Genomic DNA, 19,314 nt, shown 5'->3' on the forward strand with positions numbered 1-19,314 from the left:
CTAGCCAACAGTTTACAGTTTTGTGTTGTTGGTTGTTTTGTTTTTTTAATTTGGAAGGCCATAGGTGTGCATATCTCCATGTATTAAAATAGCCTTCAAGATGAAAGGTACTACTGTATCAGTGCAATGAACATCTAAGTTGTTATAAATGTACTTGAAATATATAACTTTAGGTCATCTTTGAAAGTAACGTTGGAACTATCTGCTGCCAAAATTGAAATGGAGAAATGGTCTTATTTCAATTATATATATGATCACAGCTTTACAAATCATTTCTCAGGAATATGTATAAGTGTATAAAGTGGTTTTGTAACAGAGTTTGTTGTGGTCTGAGTAAGATTGTACATTCTCTCTGGTTTTGATCAATTCTCTTACAGTAATATTTACTGAAACGATGATAACCTATGAGCTTATTAATTTCTGGTTCCTGTTACGTGTACATTGCAGCATGATATGGAATTTGTCGTGCTTCAGGGCAGAATTAAAAGGGGAAAAGAAAAAGCAAACAGTTAAAACAAGGAAATAGTAATGATGTAAAAACTCGTAACATCTGAATTTGATAAGGATCGATCACTTAGAAAGCTGAAGTCTCTTGAATGTGTCATAATATTTTGTTTAAAACCCTGGTAGCTGTGAAAATACTGTACCATTCAGATGGCCATTTTATTTTCTTACATTTCTTAGAATCCCTTTTTTTTTTTTTAATAGCTGTTTTAGCAAACTTTTGGACAGAAACTGTTGTCTTCGCCTGTTGAAAAATAAGATCAGATGTTTTCATCAGTATAAAGGCATTGCAGTTAAAAATCCATATTTTCAGGGAAGAACAATGCCGCTACCTCCCATGTATATGTAGTGTATGTGTGTGTGTATCTATACATATATATATATATATATATATATATAATGTGGGTCTGAGCTCTTGCAGTTTTTGAGAGGTAAAAGCATTTCAGTATGCATTCCTTGTCTGGAGAGCACTACAAGTGCTGTCCCAGCTCTAGTCTGGGGTTAAAAAATTGAAGTAGCTGCATCTGCTTACCCTCTTTTGCCAGGTCTCTGAGAAGTAGAGAGTCTGTTTTGTGGAGTATTACAAAGAGTGGAAGTAGTAGTTAGTGACCACTAAATTGGAAAAATAGTAAGCTGTAGTAATATCAAGATTGTAGTAAAGACCTGTAAATTGAGTGATGTTTGGCCTCTTTCTGTGGAAGTTTTAGCCATTCCTTTAATTCTTTGTTTGCTTGCTTGCTTTATGGCTGAAAAAAATGAGGAAGAAGTAGGAAGGTTATACTCTATCTAGACTTTTTACGTCTAAAGTTCTAAACTGATGAATGCGAATATATAGTGGCATACATTTTGCTTTGCATTTTTAAAGTTCTTTTCCCAACCACACAGAATAGAAACAGGTTTTGTAAATGAAATGATCAATCTTTTTGAGGACATCTATAAAAAAATCTCAGCTCTGAAAAGCATTTCACAACTGTGAGAGCAAATTAGTCTGGATAAACTAGCTTACAGCCCTCATGGATATTCTACTTTGAAATATGACTTTATTTGCATGCTACTGTTTAGTTCATGTTTAACATATTAACTAAAATAGCTCTATTTATTAAAAAAGGTAATAATTAAATAGTTGCTTATCAGATGTCACCTTTTAAAGAAGTCATAGGTAGGGTGCATGTGTTAAGATGAAAAAGAATTATATTGTTACATACATCTGTTTCCATAAGATGACATAGAAATAATTAAAAAATACCTGGATTTCATAAATATCCTTCCCTTTCCTGGAATTCTGTTGTCTTCACGCTTGTATGAATTTAAGGTGGAATTATTTTCAAGGATCATATCAATAGGACTCCTTAGTAATCACATTTATACTCAGTGAGGCCATTAAACAGTACAGAAGGAAGTGCTTGGTTGTGAGAGGTCAGTGCCATCCAACAGTTGTGAATGTTTTAGCTGATACTGGAGGAAATGAGCAACTCCTGCTGTAGCATCTCTCTGCTTCTTTTGGATGAGGGAGGGGAATGTAAACACAGCGGTGTGACTTTGCTGTTCCAAAACAGTTAAAACATAACCACATCTGTTTTGCGTGACACTATTAGGTGGTGGCAAAAATAACCCCTCCCAACTCTAATTTGTGGTTCCTTATATGGTCAGTATACTGAAAAAGATTTTAAGTTTTTGCTTCTAAAATTAATATTTTTAGTCATTGAGAAAGAAAAGAAGCGTATGCAAATTATCTAAAAAATCTGAAGTATTTGAACTTTTATATTAGCGTGTGGTCTTTTTTCTCTATTTTCTTTTTTCCCCTCCTAAATTGTGCTAGTTTAATTCTTCCTAAAACCATAGGCTTTATTCTGGGGTTGACACGAACAAATAAATACTTAAAAAAATATCCCGAGTTGTCTGGCTGTATGCGTCAAATATAAGTTTTACGCTGTTCAGTTCCTTCATATACAAGTAAAGCAGTATGTTTTTTAGAAGTTAGGCATTTCTTTTCATAAAAATGATAGGTTTAAAAAATTGTACGTTATAAATCAGCAATTTCAGAGATTCAGATTGCACTCTGAAGTCTTAACTGAATTCATACTGGTGTGACACCATTGTAGGTCTTTCTATGGTAAAATTAGGTGCTCTTTGATGTTTAGTATTTTGATGTCAATACTGGCCTAAGAAGGTCCTTTTTGTCCCAGCTGTTTGTTCCTGCTGCCAGGCTGAACTGCATCTGTAGTGGACTACATTAAAGAACTGATACAGGATAAAAAATAGTGGTTGTCTTTTTCTCCTGCTCCCTGTTTTTCCACCTGGGTCAGTTCCCCAGTGTAGTTTGCTGAGTTGACTGTGTAATAGCAGCACCGTGTCAGGCAAGCAGGTAGTGGTGGAATGGATACAGGCTGCTTAAGAGGTACTACTGCTGAAAAGAAATTCTTGCTCAACTGCAACTGTAGTTCTGCCTTTGCCAGGTTTGAATTTGGGTGAGAAACTTTGTGATTTCAGTAAAGCTGCTTGTACATGCTTTCACACTTAAAAGATGGGTTCTTGCATCACATGTTGTAAATTTAGCATAAGAGTGAAACTAGTCATTCACAGTATATTCTTTTTAGAGGCAGTATATTCTTTTTAGAGGCAGTATATTCTTTTTAGAGGAGGTAGTGCTGTTTGGAACACTGAAAATAATTTTACAGTGTACAAGAAAAATTATGATAGTGTGTTTTGTTTTAGATGCAATTGTTTTATAAGCATCTCACAAATATTGATCTAGAAACTAGTGTAGCCTTCTAGTTCAGCAGTATGCATTTAAAACTCATTGGGAGTATAAAGCTCTTAGGATGAATGGTGTATTGGTGAAGTCTAGTATTAACTCAGTTTTGATAGTAGTTGTCTCTTCACCCTAACTTGAAAACCAGTCCTGTACAAAAATGCCTTCTTACCAAAATATTAACATTCCCTTTCTTAAGCAGGGCGTAAACTGACATATATGAAGGTGACTATGCTCATAGTTCTGTTGAATATGCAGACTAAACTGAAGAGAGGTATATTATTTTTTATTATTCAATTATGAATTTTAAAACCTAAAGATAGTCTTAATGTAGTTGCTGACTATTTCAGTGAAAACATTTAGCTAATAGGTTTTCCATAATACTAAGACACTTAAAACTGGAGACAGGGATCTGTGACTTCTTTGGGAACATGCTAAATATGATGCTGATCACAAATTACTTGTATTTTGCTTAGTATTCAGTATATTGGCTATCAGATATAGAAACAGCAGGTGTCCATAAAAGTGGAGGGATATATTGGGTTTTCATGCTGAATCCATGTCTGCTCTTAATTTTATGTATGTGATTTTGTGGGTGAACCCGAGATGTTGTACTGGGTTCTGCTTTGTACATTGGATATACAAAGTAGTCTGATGTTTGGGTTTTTTTTCTTTTCATTCTTGTGAATTTTTTCTTGTATATAACATCACGTCTGTTGGTCCTAAGTAGAATAGAAGCAATAAATATGTTTGTGTGTGTGTGTGTGTTCGGTTTTCAGGTATGTGTTAATTTGTACCTGTAAACACTCAGGATTTTACCGAGTAACAAAAGACACTGTATGTGCTAGATGCTTTAAGAACAGTGATTTTGGAATTCCTCAGTCATGTCTGTCTGGGAACTAGTCCTGGAAGTTGATAATTGCTAGCACCCTACGAAATTTATCTATTTATTTATTTAAAATTCCAATAGTATTGGTTCCACTTCACATTTTATTATGCAGTATTTTAAATAATACACCAAATCTGGTGTATTTGGTCAATCTTTTGCACTGTATGTCTTATGTCAAGCAATACCATTGGTTGTCCATGTGTAGTTTCAAGAGTAGGCTGTTCAGATGCAGAATAATAACAGCTTAAAAAATTGCTATTGTATAGATTTGTATATGTCTAGATCCATTATATTGCAGTGTGTTAATAATCTGAATTTAATGGTGTATACCTCAGGATAATTTTCCTAGTAAATAAATAAATATTTTTACTTCTAAGTAAGTATTTATATTTTATGTTGCTAGCAACAGGCCTGCCTACATTCGCCGAAGGTCAGTGACCTGAATTATGTTCATCTCTGACAACAGTGTGTGTAGTCATGAGATATGCAGAGATTTCTTTGGTACTTCATGAGTATGACTTTAGAAATTGCAAAATAACGTTTTTGCAGAGGAAACTTCCAGAACTTTGTTGTGATTAGTTTGCAAGTTCTTTCAATTTTTTTTACTAAAGGTGCCATATTGAATCTTATAATACAGGGATACTGAATAAGGAAAATAAGTCTATATACAAAGTGTTTTAATTAGTAAAATGCAAAAAATAAAACTCTCCCCAGCAGACTTTTCTTTTAATTCAAGCCTCAGGTGTGCTATTGTTGATATTCTGAAAACTCTTATTTAAATTTGTCATGGAAAGAATTCTTCATATATGCTTAAAATTAAAGCAAGGAAAAGTCAGAGGCATATGAAAGTTTTCTGTCTTTCACAGTCACCATCTTTATAATACGATGGAGTATAACCTGAGATAAAATGTGCTTGGCATCTTTCTCGTATTTAACTAAACATTTTGTAGTAAAGCTGAACTCTACACTTGAAATTATTCATGAATGTGGAGTGGTTTTGGATAGGTAATCCCATTATCTGTATTTTGAGGAGATCAGAGGAGCATTGTGTGGGTAGGAAAGATGAAGAGTAGAAAGCAATGGCAATTAAAATAGGAAATAAAATCATGAAGTAAAGTTTTAACATGGTAGCTTCGTACACAGTTCCAAGAACTGCTGTCTTTGTTTAAATGAAAGACTTCAGCTTTTATTCTTTTATTTGCTATACCACTTTTAGTAATTTGCTTTTCAACACCTTTCTTGTCGTCTCTTCCTCCCTTTACTCCTGTATTTCCAGTTTGCTTCTGTTCTGTACCAGTAAGTAGATCAAACTGGGTTTGTGAAGCCCAGTAAATGTTATTACTGAAGGGATTCTTCTAGTAATGATCTTACAGACTGTGTGATGAGTGGGATTTGTTCTTGCCTACTCTTAGCATCAATTTATTATCTAAACCAGAAAGCCCTTGTACAGGCTGTGTAAAAGGCCTTTTGGTTTTAAGAACTTGGCAATGCAGAGGCACAACAGAAGACACTCAGTTATTGAGTTTAATGTGTTGCCCCTGCAGCTATTATACGTGATTTAGTTGTATCTATTTAAAAAAAAAAAAAAAGTAAGTTTTAAATGTTACTCTTTTATGTTGTGTCTGTGTGATACTGTTAGCATCAGAGTAGCTCATTGCCTTTGTTCTCTGCTAATGTTTTAAAATTACTTTTTATGTTGTGGACCCCTTCTTAGGATACAGTGCTACAATAGACACCTGCCTTTCTACTCAGGGTCTTAATTCCACGCTAGTTGTCCAGTTCTTCAGAATGTAGTTGTTGGAGAGCTGTAAGGAGACTGAAGAAACACATTGGTTTGTGATGGCTGTGTTTTGCTGGTTTGCTATGAAGTGGGTGGACGTACTGATTTCCTGTTAATAAACTGTTAATGACTTTATAGATACATTAGCAGCTCTTCCTTATTGCCAGTAGCTCTAACATCATCTTCTAAATTTTAAAATAATTCAGGTCTCTGTGTGTTAGTTACCTTTCCAGTTTGGTTTCTCCTTTCTTACACCTTTGTTAATTCTTTGCAAGATAAATAAATTTTCAGAGTCAGTATTGTAAGTGATCTTAAAATATTCTAGATTAATTTCCAATCAGCAAAAAGCATAGCTTCCCATATGTATGAAGTTGCTTTATTGCTTTTACAAAATCAGATGTGTGTTTTCAAGTTCTGTAACTATAAGTTGGTAGTCTCTGTGTTTGTTGGACAGTATCTTCTTATCAACTGATTTCCTCCTCTTATGGTTTGGAGTAGAGTTGGCAGTCTGCTGCCCTCGACAGTGCTGTACGTTGCTTGAGTTGCAGTTGGTTTGATACAACATTAGGCTGTTGTAAAGCGCTGGAGATGTGCTAATGTACTGCTTTTGGAGCTTACCATTCCCGTTGTAGAACTGGCAGAAGACAACGTATGAATGCTCTACAATCTATTTTGGCTGAAAATCAGCTAGCTTTGCTCAAACTATGTTTGTTGATAGTTTGAACTAAGCTGGCTTAGTATTGAAACTGGCCTTGTACTGATGCAAATGACAGGTGATCCTTGATGTATTTGAACTAGGAGTTGGTAAAGACAAAAGAGTGATGTCTTCAGTCCTTGCAACTGCTGCTGGAAAAGGCTTTCTATAATCTTAGTTTCCACAGATTTTTTTTTTTTTTTTTTTATTTTAATTGCAGTATCTTGGTCAGAGAGAGCTTTCAAAAATGGGACTATACCTCTGTAGCCTTAAGACACTCATGTAGGCTGGACATACCTGGTGCTCCAGGACTTCTGTTATTTGTTTGTTTGAATCCAGGGACTATTTAGTGTCAAGGAGAGAAGAGTTTGCTCTTCCTTCCTTTTTTTCTTATTCTTAAACACAAGTGACTGCCTCTTCTGAGTTTAGTGTGACTAAGCTCAGTGCAAGACACTGTGTCTGTCTCTGTGATGTGTACACATAAAATACGTACCAGACGGAATCTTTTATTCAAATTGAAGTGATTTAGGCATGAGAGTGCCTATTTTGTAGATCTTGTGTAGCTGTAGATAGTACGCATTGACCTTTCCAAGTTCATGGATATTGGGGATGCGGTAGTGACATTCTAGGTCTCTGTGGAACTTCAGCTGTGAAAAACAAAGGCTGTTGATTCATGATGTGGGATGGCCAGTTTTTGTTTCCCCCCTTCATCTTTTGGAGGCATGACGGCAAGAATTCACCTGCTTGTAAAATAACAATAGAACTGCTGCAACATATGCTCCTACATGTACCACATAAGTAATTCTTCTTTGTCTTCCCACCACCCCTTTTTGTGTGTGTGTGTGACATTTGCGTGGCAGTTGGAAGAAGCCAGGGTGGTGGCAGAAAATTTAGGGTATATGCAGTGCTCAAACAGTCACTGTTGATGAAGAAATGGAGTGAAAATTCTGCTAAAATTGTAGTATCTAAGTGCATTTTAGGCTAGACATGCTTTCTTGGAGTTACATATATCAGGAGATGTTTAAATAGTAATAAACTACACTGTACGGTTTGAGCTATTAGGTAATTTGCAGAGGTTCTCTAAAATTCTTAGTTATTTGTAGGTGGTTTTGATATTTTCCTGGGTTGTAGAATATCAATGATATTTCATTGGAGAATGAGTGAAAAGCAAATACTTGAAAAATACTTTGACCAGGGGTTGGTTAGTTGTTTGGTGTTGTGTTTGGTGTGTTTTTTTTTCTTTGTTTTGGGGTTTGTTTTTTTTTTTTTTGGCATAATCCCACTGTTCTTTTTAACTTCTGTTAGTGATTTCCTAGAAACTCATCTCTCTGTTTTGTAGAAAGATATAATTTTTCTGAGCATATTTTAATTTGGTGTAAGGTGAACCCAATTCAATTTCATGTGAGATATGAGGAAAAAATGGACTTGTACATTTATGGATTTATGTGCAGTTTTAGTTCTGTAGTTTGTTGGTTTGGTAAGAACCCATGGAACTTCAGTTGCTTTTTAGACATATTGTCCTGAGTTTCTGTAGAGATTCACATCTTTAAGGGCTTTGCAAAGATGGGTAACTGTCAAAAATTTCACTCTTTCAGGTTTGAGAAGAGCTTTTTTTGAATGACCTTGATTTTCAGAACTGTTCAATGACCAGTTAAAATTTAAGTTAATCCCTGAAATTTCAACACTTAGATATTTTATTTTCTAGCAATAGATGTCAGTGGAAGATAGTCTTTGCAGTGTCTGTCTCTACTTTTAATGTTGGAACCTTTCATTTTCTGTTGGAACTTCCTCGGTTTAGCTCTGTGGTTACACCTGGGAGCTAGGGTTGAAGTAAGCACTATGTGGATCTAGTGGAATAGAAGTTTACAATTTTTAGGTATCTTAATAATGTGTATTTTACATTTACTTCTTTTTTTTCTTCATTTTGCAGTGTTGTTTGCTGCTGGACTTCCCCTGTCCCCCACAACCCCGCAGGATGATATGAGACTTGAAAGAAGACGATGCATACAGGTGATCTTCTTTTCAAGGGGTTTTAGAAGGGAAAATATTTTATGTTCTTGATCTACTTTTTGTTTCTATTCCATACTCTGTAGCCCCAAATTTATGTCATTCCAACCTTAGTAGAATATTTAAGAACCTGTGGAATTTCAAAATCTTTCTTTGCCCTTTGAAACTCTTTTGCAACTGTCCAGGAAGAAAATGGTTTTCCTGAATGGAAGTATTGTTTCCAAAGTTTTATGCAAAAAAAAAAATATTGTTTGCTTTTAAAGATGTTAACTAAATGTACTCCATTTAGTCTTGTCTTGTTATTACCCCCTTTTAATGCCCCCCTGCCTGCCAACAGATGTAGGTCATCTGTTTAGTGACACAGTATTTCAATCATTCATTAACTTTCTTCTAAAGAAATGTTATGATTCCATCTGAAAAACTGTAACAAACTAATAGCTAAAAGTTCATTATGCCTTATTGCATACTTATGTCCGTTACTGTAAGATTTCTCAAGAACTGAGGACAGGATCTTTGAACATCTTTGAAAGTCACTAGCCATTCTTAAAATTGATGTTTTAGGAAGTTCTGCCATTTTTTTGCTAATCAAAATACTGTAAATGCCAAGTGTATTTGCAGATTAAATAGTTTACTTTTAGTGATACTGTTTTGCTGGAAATATGGTTAATGTTTTGACATGAAAAATCATGATCAGCAGAAGTAGCATAAAATTTGGGTTGTACAGGAGGATTGATGTAGTTCTTTATACCCAAATGTCCTTATTTAAGCAGTGAACAGTTCTGTGACTTAGGTTTTGAGGCCTACAACAGTGAAGTGCGCGTAAGAGATCTGTCGTTTACTTGTTCAGCTTTAAAACCTGTGAATCCTTGAGGCTGGAAAAAAAACTAGATAGATTTACTTATGCATGCAGATCATCTCCTGATTGACAGTTTTCAGTTGCATCAGCTGTTCATGCATAAACAGCTTTAGAGGGTATATTTACATGGAGCATGTTGGATTAAGACCAAGATGCTGTAAGTGGATATTTCATTCTGTGAAAACTAAACATTCGTTCATTTCAGTCGTATGTTTGTGAGTTGTATGTTGATAGGTCAAGTAAAACTGGGTCTAAAGAGAGTGCTAAAATTAGGTGGGACAAAGGAGAGGTGAAAGAAAAAATATTCCAAAGGGATATTTAATTTGTTTTAAATATATAAATCTAGTGGAATAGGATTTAAAGTCTCCAAATTGAATCTTTCAATGTCCTGTCAAATTTGTGGACTGTCTAGTAGGCAGTCATTGCAATTGATAATGTTGCAGGCCATTTGCTTGTTGCAGTGGAGATTAAAATATAGCCCAACTTAAATATTGAGAAAATGGTTTAAAAGCTTTGAAAATATTCATCCCACAACTGAAAAGAGAGATTAAACTGTGAGATAGTACCTTATGTATCTTGCACTGTTTGAGAGAATTAAGTTTCATATTGTAATACATTAATCTGATTTAAAACTTAAAACTTCAGCACTTTCAGTTTTGGTCAGGATTTCTGGTGATGGTGAGCTTGTAGAATTACAAGCCTAAAGAATAGAAATGAATACAAGATTTGGAATTTTAAGAAAAAATTCTATCTTCTAAATCCCAAATTCTAAATATAGAAGACCCATGATAAATACAGAGTGAAAAACAGTGGTACCTTGATGAAGACTTTCAGGCTTCTGATGTTTCATATAAGTTGGAAGTTAGGCGAGTAAGATTTATTTGCAATTTTCTGTTTATTAGGAGAGCCAATATTAGTATGCTGAGGTTCTGAGAATAAACATGATTTGCATGCCTTAAAATGAAAAAATGTACTGTAATTATTTTGTAATGCAGTAACAGCAAGAGTCATATGATGACTCTGCTGATATCTTTCCCAAGTTCAAAGTAACTGGTGAGAGCTCAGGCCAGAAATTGAAAAGTTTTGTGGTTATTGAGAACGCTTCTTTTGCATTTTCAACAAGGCTTGGCTTCTGAGGGTGACTGATCTGGGTGACTGATCAGAGATGCCTGGTAATGTCTAAGCTACCTTTGGCTAAAGGATGGAAGCTTCTATAGGGTAAAAAAAATTCTTTGTTATAATGTGCATCACTTCATTTCACTGGAAACTGACCTACTCTAAAACCCTAAAATTAACCACAGCATAATGGGAAAAACAATCCTTTTGAGGAAGAGGATTTTTTCATTTTTTCCTATCTTGGAATACTTGAATTTTAGATCACCGCTAAAGCTGAAAACACAAAAATGTATTAAGGTCCACTGCTTTAAAAAAAGTGATATTGAATCTTATTTTCCAGTTTGACTATACCAGGAAAACAAATTTGCAACATGTGTGACTTCTCTTTTTGCCCTGTTCTTAGAACCTTTAATATCTAGGACACGTATAGAGAAGGGCTCTTTAAGATACTGTTTGGAGGACTGAAAGATTTTCAGTAATTGCTTTTTGTCAGTCTTGTTAACTTATAGATTTTATAGGATCTGTACTGTTTTTCTGTGAAACACTGCAAAAAGCAAAGCTGGAGGTTCAGCTCATTGTAGGAAAAACTAAATTTATATTTCAGACAAGCTTGTGCATTACAAATGCATGTTGTGATAACAAAGTTAATGCCTTAGAATGTGGTTTGTGATAAAAAAATACTTTCCGAATGCGAATTTTTCCTTTTTATTTCTTTGTACTTTGAAAGTCACTCTCTCTGGGACATTTTCTGAAAGGAAGGAACCGTAAGTGCCAATGCTATTACTACCATTATGGTTATAGTTATTATGCTGATAATGATACTAGCAAGTGTTTACTTTTTATGGTGTAGTAGCATCAAATTTCAGACTGTGCTGTGTGCTTACAAGCAAGGATTCATCTTATGTTTAAAAGTTCATGTTTTCAAAGTGATTGCTACATCTTATCCTGCACCTGTTAAGCAGAGTGTAAATGTGTGGTTGGTTGTTACTTTTTTTCCTCCCCTTCCTGTAAGCTACCTTATAAAATGGTTTTATAACAAAAAACTTTCTGGTTTGGGCTTTGATTTTTCTAGTTAGCTGCAGCCTAGGAATATGTAACTAAAAATAATTAGTTGTCTGGTCTTTAAGCTTTTTGAGAGCTTAAAGCTTCTTGTCTTTTCTTAACTTTTGTAAGGAAAGGACTCATCTCAGTTGAGAGTATAAGGGACCGGTATAGATCTACTAAACCAAAAGTACAAGTTCCAGAAGGATCCATTCCTTAACACCACACGCTGATCCTCTCAGAGGAGATTAACTGGTAACAGTTATTCTTGAACTATTGTTCTTGAAAGCAGAAGGGAATGAAAAAGAGGCTGCGTGTCCTGAACTGCTTTTTGATGATAATGCACTTTATATTAAAACACAACAGATATCTCTTCCTGATTTAGATCTCCCACAAGACCATTGAACAACATTGTTTGGGACATTTCTGCATACTAAGGGCAGCATGGAAACAGGGTAACTGTTACCAGTAATCTCTTAAATAGACATATTTAGAATATATGTTTTGTAGTATTTTTGTCCAATTCTTGTGCCTGTATAAACTGATCCAGAGATCTGATCATGTAAAATCATTAAAAAGAAGTGTAGGGTGGTTACTTTATCTTTAATCGTGTGGTAGAATTTATCATGTATTAACTTTATTTTTTTTAACACTTTCACATTTTCATGGGTAGATCTGAATGTAGAAAATAGATCAAAATAATAATTATTTCAAATTTTTCTCTTCATCATGATAATGTATTAAGTGTACCAAAGATGTTGAGAACCAAGCAAGTGATATAAAATGTGAAAATGGTGTATTTGAGTTTGATAAAACATTGGAAGTGATCATATTGCTCTTAGCTTTAAGAAAAACAATTCATGTTTCGAAAAGAAAAAAAAAAAAAAGCCATTCCCATACCACTCAAGAAGAATAGTGCAAGAATAATGAAATAGAAAATGCTTGCATAGATAGTTGCCTCGCCCCCTGTCCCCCGGCTGCATTGCTTACTGAAATATGACAAATGCACAGTAAAGACTTCTGGGAAGTTCTTGGACTGGGTTGAGTTTATAGTCTTGCAAATGTTCAGGTGTTAGTTTTATGTAAGAGTAGAATGACAGTTTAGAATTGGGCCATGTCTGTCATGTCTCATATTCCTAATATTTTAGCTACTGATTTCATTGAGCCTGTAGCTATTTTTAAGAATGTTTTTTATGTGTCAGTAGTAAAAAAACAAACCAAAGCAAAAAAAAAACCCAACCCACTGTTACTCTGTAGTCAGAAAAAACTGTGTCCAATATTGCTGCTCTGTATTTTGGAGTTCATCTGTATTACGTTATACCAGATCTACTGATATGCCTTTGAACTAGTTTGTTAAAAACTACTTTAAGTTTTACTAGGGAATTCCAAAGACTTACTGGGGCTTCTATCACCTACCTGTATCTTCTTGTGGAAATGATGACTGTACTATCCATGATTCCACTTAAGTAATTGCATACCTGGAGTGTCTTTTGTGAGATGTATGTTGTTGGCATAAAACCAGAACTGGGCTGTAAAGGCGCAAACAATTGGCCTCTGTGCTAATTCCATAGTTAAGCATGGTATGGTCTGGTTTTGGTTTAGTTTCTGGTCAGTGACTTTCATTCCAATTAGACTGATTCTGTCCCTCAGTAACTCGTTCACATATTTGACTGTATCATTACAGGCAGTTTTTGTTGGATATTGAGGTCTTGGCTGGGCAGATAAACAGAAGTTTAACATAAACAGAAGATACCAAGAAAATAATGTAAGAGACAGGGTTGCTCATTAGTAATGGAAGTTTTAAATATAGATAGCTAGTGAGCACTTTGCTTGAATAAGAATGCTTTTAGGGTTAACTGCTATTTTTACATAGATAACTCTTTGCAGGAGTTGTTCATGTGGTCTTTCTGGCTGTTAGTTTTTTGTCAGCAGTTGTGAGAAAGCAGTCAGGAACGAGTTGAACACAGTTGCTTCCTGAAGGGCAACAGTTATCATATTGAAAGTGGAAGTTCTGCTTTTCAGAGATGGAGTCATTGACCTCAATGAATGATAACCTTGAAGTCAAGAGACTAGATTAATGCTCTACTTTCTGTATTTGAGATCAGAAATGTGAAAACCTTGACAGCTAAAGTTAGATTCATGCATCCATATTTAAAAAGAAGTTGCCTATTTAAAAGACAAGTGTGGGGTTTTTTTTTTTTCCCCCTCCTCCAAAATTGCTTAGTACCTGTGATATTGAAGATTAAGTTTACAGCTTCAGTCCTCATCTAAGAGGAAACAAATGACAAAAAAACTGTTCCAGGGTTTTGGCATGGAAGTCTAGCTACTTTTCTTATTCAGGAACAAATTGAAGCATCTAAACCAGGAAATCTTGAGAGGTCTCTGTTTTTATTTAACTTGCTTCATCTTAAGAGAGGGCGACTCTCTTCCTCCTAAGAGAGATAGGTGTGAATTCCTGTCGAAAGCCCTGTTAGTAGTTGTCTAGTTTTTTTTTTTCATGTCTTAAGTTTCACTTGTATTTTGGAGCAAAAGTAATTGAAATATTCTTTCTCAGGCTGTTCATAAGAATGCTCAGTGAGGCTCACGGAGGCATTGGGTGGCAGTCGTCAACAGCAGCTTGTTTCTTCAGGAGGGAGGGAGGTGGGCACAGAGCTCCAGCCACTGCAGCAGAGTCTCCCTCTCCTGTATTGGTGGAATTGAGATGTCAGCTCAGGGGACCATCAGGAGATAGGAGGTCTGCACTTTCAAAAGCATTATGTTGGTGCATAATGCTTGAAATGAAAGTATCTTAAAGATACACATCTGTAGTTTTAATAGTTTGGAAAAGTAATTTCTATTCATTTGTATTCTGATTTATGTGGTCCTCTTTTGAAAACTTTTTTTGAGGTAACTTCCAAAAAATACTAAGTGATGAGGACATTTCTTTTTAATGAAAAGTAGAGCTCCAGCAGCGATACTGCAAGGCGGGAATTTATTTCTGTTGCGTATTTCTAAGAGCAAAGACTCATTTAGACTTGAAAATTTTGATTTTGAACAAAAAAATCAAATTCAGATTAAGAATGACAATCTTAACTATTATAAAAAAAAATTATACATTTCCAGAATTATTGGTCAGTCCACTGAGAATGTCTGAGGTCTACAATGAACATAACACTACAAATGCAGAGTCTTTCTTATAGCCCTTAAAGTCATCAAATGAGCAGCTGTAATGAAAAAGCCCCTGTGGGGTCAGAGTGTTCAGTATGTGAATGAAAAGTAAAGGTTCTCTTGAGTAACACAGTAATCGGATGGCTAGACTCCATTTAGGACTGCTAATATAGTCTCGGCTTTGTGCTGTATCATGTTGACTTACTGGCTCAGGTGTTTGCTAGTGTGAGCGTTCCTGTCTTATGCATCATATTGTAGAGCAGACAGCTTTTTTTGTCCTGTTTTGTGTGCTTTTAGTAGCAAACTGTGTTCACGGAGTGATACTGTTTGCCTGGGTTGGGAGGTTTTTGAGTGAAGCTATGAGTAGGGATGGGGGTTGAAGTGAATCTTAGCCCTATACTTCTTGGGGGAAGGCCATCGGTTTCTATCTAGAGGAAGCTTCTCCCCTGGAACTCAGCAGCGGACAGCACCAGTTCAAGAGCTTGCCCTTTACAGCTTTCTAAGAATCACATCTGAAGTCATGCATCCTAGGGTGCAAATCATTCATTGCATACAGCAATAGCTTTATTTGGATTTGCTATCTGTGGAGACAGATTACCTGAAATTCATCAGTTTTGACCAGCCCTAGCAATAAACAAGCTTAATAGTGGCTAACTTAAATGTATTAACATCCATCCTATGTAGAATCCATAAGCAGGGGAATAAATGTTTGCAGGAGGCATCCTATTTTATAAATCATGTAGTCAGATGTAAATGACCTCTCCCTCCATCCCTGAACAGTAAGACTCTTTTGGGGTTAGGTTTTAAGGTACAGAGAGAGAGGCCACAGGATGGCTCTCTTAACAGCCAGTCCTGAGTACCTGATAGCTCTTGGTAGCAATTCTGTTGATAATACTTTATCAGGTAGGCAGGGTGCAAGAACTGTGCAAATATTTTTCATAAATCTTGTGAAATTGGACATTATGACTTCTTAAAAACTGTTACTTCTCTGTTTCTAGTCAGCTTGCTGTTTCCTATTTGGTTCAATTCATCCCTTGATATATGTATGGGCTTTAATATGTTTATATTAAATGCTATTCCAGACAGTGGTGACCACATGTTCTGTTAGCTTGATGTCTAACTGGTATGACAAGCCTGTAGGGGAGTAAGTGTTCCCCTCAACAGGTTTTATGATAGTTTCCATGTCTTAATATGCTATCAACTATCCATGGTTATTAGCTTGGATATTTTCATAAGACAACTTAAGGACATACTTGTCAGTCGTTTTGTGTCACTAGATGCAGTTCAGACATAATCTAAGTGGGTCTAGTAAAAACCTTCTGTTCTAAGGATCATAATGAAGCTTGGAAAATATCGTAAAAATGAGAATGTTGTAGTTCTCAGATTTTCATCTTGACACTCTATTCTCAAAAATACATATTTGCTGATAAGCTGTTACGGACAATGATTAGATTAGAGAGCAAGAAACATTCATTTGTTTTTATGAGTGGTGGTGAGACATCAAATTTACAGTTTTGACCTTTCAGTTATCCTGGCAACAGAGTTAGTGGGTAATATGCAGCACAACATGTATTGATCAGCCAAAGTGATATTGTGAAGCCTTGTTTCTGAGGCCCCGCACTTCACTGATACTTACATCTAACTCCTGTTGACATTTTGCCGAGTTAAGTACCTGAATATCTTTGAAGATCTAGATTTTAGTCTATTGCAGATAGGGACAGCTGTTGAACATATTTGCTGTAAAGGTGGAACAGGTAACAGCAGTTTTGTTCCAGACGTAGAAGAGAGACTTGTTCCTGATTTCCTTGTCCTCCATGGAAATCTATTGGTGCCTGTGTTTTCCTAAAAAATTGGTTATTAAGGGTCTGTTAAAAAACTGAGGATGCAAGCATAGTATTAAGTTCTACTTGTACTGCTTAGTTCTGGTTCTTCTAACTGCGGCCTTCTTTTGCATACTCCTGACTTCTATTTCATTGTCTTATTGAATACATTTTATGTGTGAACAGAGAATCCAACCTAAAGTTTGGTACACCACCCAACACTGTTACTTTGTCTCACAGTGCCTTTACTAACATCACAGAGAATTTTCATATTTGTGCATCTTGCCTGTTTGAGGTCATTATTTTGGAGTGAACTTGCCTCGAACCAGGACATTGTGCTAGCTCTGAAATGTAACATAGAAGGATCGATAGATGTGCTCTGCCAGGAAATGAAGTAGAAGGGTCATGTTTGCAAAGGTGGGTGAAGTTGATTTCATTCTTACCTGGTTTGTGGACACAAGTGATGTTTTACCTGGTTATGCAGGCAGTAAGGCATTTGAATAGAGAAGAGGCATTGTAATACTGTGAGTGACTGTAGTCCACAGTTCCTCAGGGCTCTTTCACCATTCCAGAGGAATAAATAACTATTTCTGGCAGTACATGAAGATCCTTGTACAGACAGCAGTGATTATAGAAGCCCAAGAAGCGGGATGAACACAACCATATTTTGATGGATTCTTCTTTAAATGCTAGCTTATCTGTAGTAGGACTTTAATCCATCTTCAGGCTCCTCCAAGGTCATGGAGGAATATGCCTAGATGGCTGGAACTGACACTGCAAGTTTTTGTATATTACTAAAAGTATATACGATTTCACCTGTCATATATTAATATGAGTTCTGACTTGTTAGTAACAGAGGTAGATCAGATCCTTCTCTGTGAGTTGGATTGAATATAAAACTGATAAGTGATATCCATACCATAAGGTATGGAACATTGGCTTACATGTATTAGATCAGTTTATTAAAAACATATTAAAAACAAAAAGACAGAACATGGTAAACATATTTGTTTACCTTCCAGTAATATGGAGGCTTTGTGATAGCTTGGAATGAAAGGGTGAGTTTGCCCTTTGAAATATTTTGCTTACTAAAGTTTATCAAAGTGTCTGTGAAAAGCAACGGATGTCCATTGTACTTTCATTTACAACTTTGTTTTAGGTAATGTTCCACATTTTTATGTGAAGGTGATGATTTAAGGGATCTATGTGTTAACTCCTTAAAGATTGTAAAAAAGCAGTAATCTATTAATTGATTTGTTTCTTATGAAGTTATACCTTTCTAAAACCTTCTGCTGTAAAATTAAGTAGTCATTTTACAGCACTGTGTAATTCTTGGAGACTTACCTGAGTAAAATTATGTATACATAGCATATAGTTTAAGTGTATTTCTGGTGCTTAGTCTCAGAGGGTGGTGTACAAAAGCTAGTGTTTCTTTTAAGCTAAATGTTCACATCTCTGGAGTGTTCTCCAAAATTCAGTTTTTCAAAATCAACATGTTGAGATGTTGAAGGACAACTTTGATTAAGATGTTTCTGATAAATGAATAAATGAAAAAATATAAGGTAGTCTTGTGTACTTTAATTTAGACTAGTTTCAGATCGTTGCATGTTTATGTTTTGTACTTGGTGATCCTCAATATCAACTAATTGTTCCTGTCCTTTGATCTTGATGTGCAGTCGTCTGATTAGAGCACTAGCTTCTTTTAAACCAAGCACCTTGCAAAGAAACAGATTCACCAGGACAAAATCTTCAAGAAAGCAATGAAGTTTTTACATGATAGCTTTTGACATGTCTTCCTCCTCCTTTCTTCGCACCCCAGTATTTTACAAAAAAAGTGTTCACAGTTGAACCGTTTCTGGTTGTTTTGCCATTTTCACTGTTTGGAAGGAGGTTTTCTCAAGGCAGGTAGAAGACACTATTTGTAAAGTATGCCAAAAGAGAGCTGCAAGAGCAGATGTAGTCAGAAGAGACTTAAGAATAAAATTTCACAGACAGAAAAGCCCACTTCTCTGTTAGTAAATTGAATGTTCCCAGCCACTGAAGCTGATCACATGGAACAGCACACATCTGTGCTAGTTAACTGTCCTAGCCTGTAAAACTGGGTGGCTGCCTGAAAGCTGCCTATTGGGAAGGATTCCTGGAACATGCTGACTGCCACACATTCCCAGGAGTTACTGTGGAAGAGTGCTAGTTGGAACGGATGCTATGAATGCTCTAACATTTTATGAACACAGAGGATCATAGTCCTGCATTTGGGAACCTTCCTCGGTCCAGCTGAATCTGTTAGTATACATGTACACAGCTGCTAGTTCCACGTTTACTGTAATATTAAGTCCTCTGTTGTCTACTAGTCCTTGAGGAAGGACTGGTAGAATCCTCTTTCCTTTCCCTTTGGAGTTAGTGTAGTCTCAGAAGAAGACAGCTCCTTTTTATTTATGGTCAAAACAAAGAAAACACTGTTGTTTTACCTTTCGTTATGTATACATTATACATACATATATGTATGTATATGTGTGTGTGTATATGTATACAACTTTTCTTTTCCTGACCTGGAGCTGCGGGAATATTTCTTTGCGTCCTTCTCACTTACAAAGCCTGAGAGAATTTTGTGTTGCTTTCCTGTAGGATTTCTTCGAAAGTTCTTTGTTCCATCCTCTGACAAATTGTAGCTGTAAAATTATTCTTGTCCTCTCACTTAGGCTGCATTT

This window comes from Vanellus vanellus (genome assembly GCF_965231255.1).
Source record: "Vanellus vanellus genome assembly, chromosome: 1".
NCBI classification, from domain to species: Eukaryota; Metazoa; Chordata; class Aves; order Charadriiformes; family Charadriidae; genus Vanellus; species Vanellus vanellus.